A 7,933-nucleotide genomic window follows, 5' to 3' on the forward strand; every position below is an offset into this window, starting at 1 on the left:
TTTCGATAAAAATAGAAAGAAAACCATCATTAAACTTAACATCTTTGCTTCGAATAAGTGACAACTCGGAAAAACGAAAAAAGCCGGAAAAAGCTAAAACAAACATAACTAAGTTACGCAACTGTAAGAGGTCATGCAAGTCAGTTTTTTCAGCTAATTTCCTGAGATGCTCCTCCTCAAGAGGTTCTTTTCTGTGGTTAGCCGGTGAGGACGCAGAACGAACGGCACCTTCTTTCACAGCCACAACAGTGGGATGACTAGTAGGGGAACTCACGACCGCCAGATCGTGCAGCCACTTGAAAGCATAGAAGGCGGAATTGCTAGAAGAAACTGATCTGCTTGACTCCAGTAGATACTGTAGAAACAAGGCACAATGGAAGGGCTCTACCGGGAAGGGACTGGTACCCAGAACGGTAGTAGCAAATGATCTCCATCTGTTGAAAACCCTTGTATAACAAAGACAAGTCCCGGAAGCCCTGGATGCAAGAGCTGTAAACTTCATATTCTCCGTCAACAAAGCAACCTCTCTTGTATCACATGTAGGGGAAGTCCAGAACTCTGTATCAAAAATATCTAGAGAAAAAACAAAAACCAAGTGATAATAAAGGAATACAAAGGACAAGGGGAAGCTCCCCAGGGATAAAGACAAATGGGGCCTAAACAACACAATGAGAGAATAAACAACAAATAAATACAGACAAGGAGCCTCAGAGAAAAAAACAATGTTATATTTAAGTACGCTTATACAACGCAGAAACAAAACTGCAATAAACACAATCTATTCACCCCTCAAGGGCACTGTATAGAAATCTTCAACGTTAACAGTCTCAAATCAAAGGCCCCTCAAGGGCACTGTATACAAATATCACAGACCCCTCAAGGGTACGTCTCAAAGGGCCGCCTGCTTCAAGCAAGGCGCCTCAAAGCCAGAAAACAATGCGCTAACACTGTGGAACGCGAAATGCATTGCAAACTAACGCAGGACCTTGCCTGGGTGCAATACTAAAATTAATGCGCAAAGCTACCATTGAGAAATTTAGCGGACCGGATCCGAAAATGGAATTTTTGGCTTTGCCTCTGATGAACAGATGGGGAAGATCAGGGAGGACCACCCAATCATGAACGAAACTGCTCCAGTGCACACCGTCGAAACAAAGGATGGGCCAAAAATGCGCTGATCTCCAAAGGGGAACGATGAGAGTACCGGATGCATTGCAGAGTTTCAAATGACTGACGACTTTGCATGTCAAACAGACAGGAGGACAAAGCCAGTTGTTGTCGTTGGACCAATCTTGGACGAAAGCGTTGACGCCAGACGAGCCGGGCTGATAACACCTAGAACTGAAAACCTGAAGCTTTGCATTGTAATGGCAGGCGAATCTATCACAAGTGTGCGGACCCTAGAGCTCGTCGAGAGCATAAAAAACAGAATCGTTGATTGCATAATCATCGTAATCAACTAACTTGCTAATATCGTCGGCACAAGTGTTGAGGTCCCTGGGAATCCATTGCATGTCAATGCTAATACCGCCGATGAGACATTGTCGGTGAACATCAAGAGCCAACTGTTGCAAAGCTGGAACTTTGGATCCGATGTTAACGATGCGAATAACATTCTGGTTGTCTGTATACCAGACAACAGTCTGCGCACCAAGAGAATCCTTGAACGCCTTCAAGGACAATGAAACAGCAAGAAGTTCGCGAAAAGTCGAACTTTGTGCATTCTCGTAATCGGACCAATTTTGGTGAAAAATTTTGTCCTCGAATTGTATGTAACTCCCGCAGGCTGAATTGGACTCATCAGAGTAAACGATTTTGGAAGGCTTGCGCTTAATAGGCCACAAATAAAGGCCGTTGATATCAGCGAGATTGTTTTTCCAAAAATTCAATTCGTGTAAACATTCAGGTGTCAAAGAAACAAGTGAATTCCAATCAGCAGTGGAGTTAATAACCAGAAAGGTGTTCCTGGTCATAAGTCTAGTGACGTTCCCGACGCAGTTCCCGAGCGAGATAATTTTTCCACACACGCTTGCAAGCTTGCGAACCTGGTGCAAGGAGCGCTCCGAACATAACAGAGATGATGAATCGTTAATAAGAGAATCAATTCTCTTGTCCGTGGCTTTGATAACGCACTGGGAAGTGTTAATAACAGTCCCAAGCCAGGTAATCACTTGAGTAGGATCCCAAACGGATTTCTCTTCGTTAGGTAGGAAGCCAGACTTTAATAGGTCGGAATGAACAGCCAAACTAGAGATCTTCGCTTTGATACAGTCAGCGGCCGCCCCTAAACCATCGTCTAGGAAGACAACTATAGACTTTCCCTCGAATCTCCATTTCTTGACTAACGGCTTGAGAAGCTTTGTAAATAAATAAGGAGCAGAACTAAGGCCAAATGGCAAAACTGAAAACTGAAAATATCTAGTATGACCGGACGAAAAGGTCCAAGAAAACGACAGATATTGCCTATGATCTGGAAAGATATCCACGTGATGGTAACCCGATTTTAAGTCAAAGGAGAACATGAAATCTCCGGGATTTAGAACTTCTCTGGCAACGGACAGGTCGTCGCATCGAAACTTAAACTTGAAAAGATATAGATTGACATGACGAAGATCCAAGATCAAGCGCTTTTTCCCTGACTTCTGAATAGACACAGATAATGGATTAATTATAGTAGGAGGTGTAAAAACTTCGGTGATACAATCCAAACTAATAAGCTCGTTAATAGCATTCTCAACAAAATCAGATTCCTGAATCGCTGAATTATTGTTCCGGGCAACAAAAGGTGCTAGTATTTGAAGAAGTGGCAACTTATATCCAAACTCAATAGTGTCAATTACGAAACGAGGTGCGTCAATATCTTTCCAAAACTGAAGCGATTTACGCAATCTTCCTTTAACCGAAACAGGTGCATCATCACATGCAATTTCACAGTTCAGCGATGGATCCTCTAGAAGAGATAGCTCACAAAACGGCAATGGCAAAGCCTCAGACTCATGGTCTAGAAAATAAATAATACACGACGGGAAAAAACATAGTTTAATAAATGCAAATTAACTCTGAAAGCGCTAAGCACGATTCGTATGAAAGATCCAGCGAAAAATAAGACAAACGGAAAACAACACAAAAGAAAACTAGAACCAACTACACCTTGATCCTGGGTATTGCTGTCTAGTCACTTTGCCTGTTGGTTGGCAGGATTGGAAGAGGAAAGAACATTCGGGCAGGAAGCTCGCCAATGTCCAGGTTTTCCACAGGAAAAGCAAAGTCCGGCAGATCTGCCAACGGAAAGCTGTTGATTGACCCGAGTAAAGGAATTAGGAATTTGGCCGACGGTGAGCTGCGAATTTCTTGAGACAGGTATTCCAGATCGGCGCTGTAATCCCAGACCACGTGGAGCGAAGCGTTTCGAGGCTCTAGCCGCTCTCGCCTCAGCTCTATAGATTTTCTTCTCGTCTTCTTCGTCATCCGCCAAGTCGTGATGTTTATATTCCAAAACGGTTTTCCAACCGTACGGCGACTTATCAGCCAACAAACTTAATTTTTGCCGATCTTTAAGCAAAGACATACCCCGATCCAACGCTTCCTTGGTCCTCAGAAGGTCCTTACGCTCAAGAGCGACGCTAGCGTCTTCGACAGCTTCCATGACTGATTTGTTGGCTTTAAATTGCTCCTCGTTACTCTTCTTCTTGAACGAAGGTGGAGCATCCCGCTTTAGCCTCTTGATCTCAGACATCTGCTCCGCGGCATTCGAATCATTAGATCTCTTTAGATCAGAAATTGAAGTGGAAACTAAGTCCTTAATCTGGCCAAGCAGATCGCGATTGTTCTGGGCAATGATCTCTTTAACTTTAGCTTCATCCATTGTAAAAACCAAACTTAACCTCAACACGGCAAAGGCTGGCCATAGAATGTCTTCACCTCGCCAACTGTCACCGATTACAAACTCAAATCCCACTATACACTGCGCACCTCAAACCCGTACCCAGCCCTCTGGTCCGTGCCGGCAAAATAGTAATTTATGCTAATTTAAGATCATCACAAATTACATATTTTGAGGGCGATTTTTGTTTACAACATTGGCGACAAACCAGAAATTTTGATGTTCGAACTGTATCAGCTTAGCTCTAGGAGTATGAAAAATGATCTGAGCACTATTTTTTACCTGCCTTCTCCTAGTTTTTCATTTTGATCAAAAAAATTTAATGAGTAAATATTACCACCGAAATCCCTTTCCTACCCTAGAAAAACGACCCTGATAATGCGCTATTTGCAGAGTCTACCTCAGGGGAAGTTTCGTTGAGGTAAAGTAAAACTGCAGCCAAAGTGTTCAATTTCGAACAAAAGACGACAAGAACCGCCAAGTATAGTGGACTAAGCATGACTGTCCGCAAGAACAAATAAATTATAAAAGGAAGTCTTCCAGAATGTACACAAGGATAATGTTGCTTACACGTACTGTTTATTTATCTCATCTTTCATTTCATCAGTAATTTTGAACAGAAAATGTGATTTCCTTGGTAACCAAAGGCAAATGTTTCCTTTTGATCAAGTTTAACAGCTGATGATCAGTAGTTTTTCAGCACAGTTTGAGAAATGATACTAGTCATGCGCTATTTGCAAAGTCTACTGAGGGCGGAAGTTTTGTTCACTTTTCAAACAAAGCTGTAAACTAAAACTACACCTTAAGCGTTTATTTCGAACAAAAGATGACAAGTACTGCCAAGTATGGTTCACTGGCATAACTGTCCACAAAAACAAATAACTTAAAGGAAGTCTCCCAGAATGTACACACGGATAATGTTGCCTGTACATACCGTCTGATTATCTCAACTTCCATGTCATCGGTAGTTTTGAACAGAAAATTTGATTTCCTTGGTAACCAAAGATACCAAAAATACCAAAGACAAGAAATTAACAAACTACAAATACCATCATGTGCGAACGATAACAACAGTAAATTATTTGCCTCCTGTTAAAGTAGCATGATGTTCTCTGGGAGACAAAGTTGTAAGTCTGGAAACCGAAAAAAACAAAACAAAAAAACAAAACAAAACAAAACAAAAACAAAAACAAAAACAAAACCAAAACCAAAACCAAAACCAAAACCAAAACCAAAACCAAAACCAAAACCAAAACCAAAACCAAAACCAAAACCAAAACCAAAACCAAAACCAAAACCAAAACCAAAACCAAAACCAAAACCAAAACCAAAACCAAAACCAAAACCAAAACCAAAACCAAAACCAAAACCAAAACCAAAACCAAAACCAAAACCAAAACCAAAACCAAAACCAAAACCAAAACCAAAACCAAAACCAAAACCAAAACCAAAACCAAAACCAAAACCAAAACCAAAACCAAAACCAAAACCAAAACCAAAACCAAAACCAAAACCAAAACCAAAACCAAAACAAAAACAAAAACAACAAACACAACAAAACAAATTGTGCTCTGATTTTTAGAGAAACATTTATAGAAGCGGTGTCTTCCATGTGCGCAAATACTCAAAGTAATTCGATCTTCACGATGCCTTAGTCGGTGATTACAAAAAGCAGAAATTGATAATACAAAAAGTTAAATAAAAATTAGAGTCTTTTTTCAACGAAAGCAAGATACTTAAAGCGAGCTTACCGAATTATTTAATGATAATTATACAAATTAGGCAAAAGGCATAATTACTGATGGAATAATGGGATATCCTACGTTAGAGGCTACAATCAACATTCAATTCTCCAGAAAACTACCTCTTGCATTAATTAAAGTTACGTTACAGTCACAAACTTTTGTAGCACCTATGACCACGAAAAGGGCGATATAAATTTAAGGGCGTAAATGGTTAATTTTTATCATACACCTTAGCAAAACCAGATAGCAATAAGATCATAATTATCTTTTCATGTCATGTCTTGTCTTGTCTTGTCTTGTCTCTTGTCTTGTCTTGTCTTGTCCTGTCTTGTCTTGTTTTCTCGTCTTGTCTCTAGTCTTGTCTTGTCTTGACTTGTCCTGTCTTGTCTTGTCTTGTCTTGTCTTGTCTTGTCATGTCTTGTCTTGCTTTCTCTTCTCTTCTCTTCTCTTCTCTTCTCTTCTCTTCTCTTCCCTCCTTTCATTTCTGTTTCTTGTCAATATTGTTCCCTTTCGTTTGGAAATTGAAACCAGTTTTTATTATCAATTTAGGAGACAAACATTTCGGAACGTTTCCTTGGCAACATTTTGTGAAAGGCTGCCTTTCCTAGCTGAACATCAAATATGACTACAACATGTCGGAGAAAAACTTAGCCGCGAGCGTTACAAAAAGCGCGCCCTTTCTACACTGAATAATTCTCTATAGGTCTATATCTTAGAACGCAAGTGTACAAAATGTTAAAAACCAGCTGCCATTACCAAAAATATTTCAAAGTTATGCACAATACTTGTACTCTTCACAGCACGGGAATTGCTTTTCATCATTTTGTTGTGGTCGAGATCGGTAAATGACTTGTGAATATTCACTCTCTAGGCTGTAAGACGCGATTACTAATCCAAGATAATGAGAACTGTAGGAAGGGCGCGCTTTCAAGTTGAATTAATTTCGGGAGCATTCTGTATATATCATATTCCACATAACTATGCCATTACGCAAGTCGTGCCAAATGCCATTTCACAAACTCCCTCCGCCCTATACCATCACTAGTTGTAACGGTACTTGTATACAATTTTTATTTATTGGCAAAACTTGTGAGCCGTTCCCATGCTAAACAAGAAATAAATGTAACGTGGCGTGCATTTTAACGTAAGAAAAAAGAAGGCGCCCATGGCGCCCTACCTATAAGATATTCCGTGCCACTGCTTCTGTTTTAGTTAGTCTAAAGACTTCAGCTTCGAAGGACAGATGTAAGACGAAGAGTTATATTATCAACATTCAACTGTGAATTTTACTGCATGTTTTGGATGCAAAATAGAAATTTATTAAACTAACGATCCAAGAAATTGAAAGTCTCCGAGAATGTACACAAGGATAATGTGGCTAACGTTGTATCGCTAAATTATACTGAAAAACCATTCTTCTAGGTCTTGAAATTATTACATTGCAAAGACAACAAACGGGGAGGTGCGGTGGCCTCATGGTTAGTGCGCTCGTCTCCGGATCGAGCGGTCCGGGTTCGAGCCCTGGCCGGGGACATTGTGTTGTGTTCTTGGGCAAGACACTTTACTCTCACAGTGCCTCTCTCCACCCATGTGTATAAATAGGTACCGGCGAACTTAATGCTGGGGGTAACCCTGCGATGGACTAGCATCCCATCCAGGGGGGAGTAGAAATACTCCTAGTCGCTTCATGCTACAGAAACCGGGATAAGCTCCGGCCTGATGGGCCACTTGGCTTGCATGCAGACTTTACTTTTTTAAAGACAACAAACAAATATCAGCAAACAATTTATCCAAGTTGAAGTACTAACTCCCCACTGGATTCCCTACTACAAAATACTTGACGTCTTCTGTTTAAAATCAAGGTGTTTAAACGGACGTTTCGCAGTATTTTCCTTATTTGGTAATGCCATAATTACTTCGAGATATTTTCGAATAGGTTTGTCGGCAGCTGTCAATTGTTTTTCTTATTTACCAAAATGTCTTATCTTACGACATATTTATCTTATTTCTAACTTGAGCTTCATCTAAAGCATCGTTAACAGATACATCGATGTCCTTGGTAACAGCAGACATACCTGCACGGTCCTCTTCACTTAAAAGAAAGGTTTTGTTCCCCACTGTTTCAAATCATATATTTTAAGGGCGGTTTTTGCTTACAACATTGGCGACAAACCAGAAATTTTGATGTTCGAATTGTATCAGCTTAACTCTAAGAGTATGAAAAATAATCTGAGAACCATTTTTTACCTGCCTTTTCTTAATTTTTCATTTTGATCAAAAAAATTTAATGAGTAAATATTACCAC

Source organism: Orbicella franksi, chromosome 11 (assembly GCF_964199315.1).
Source record: "Orbicella franksi chromosome 11, jaOrbFran1.1, whole genome shotgun sequence".
Classification (NCBI taxonomy): Eukaryota; Metazoa; Cnidaria; class Anthozoa; order Scleractinia; family Merulinidae; genus Orbicella; species Orbicella franksi.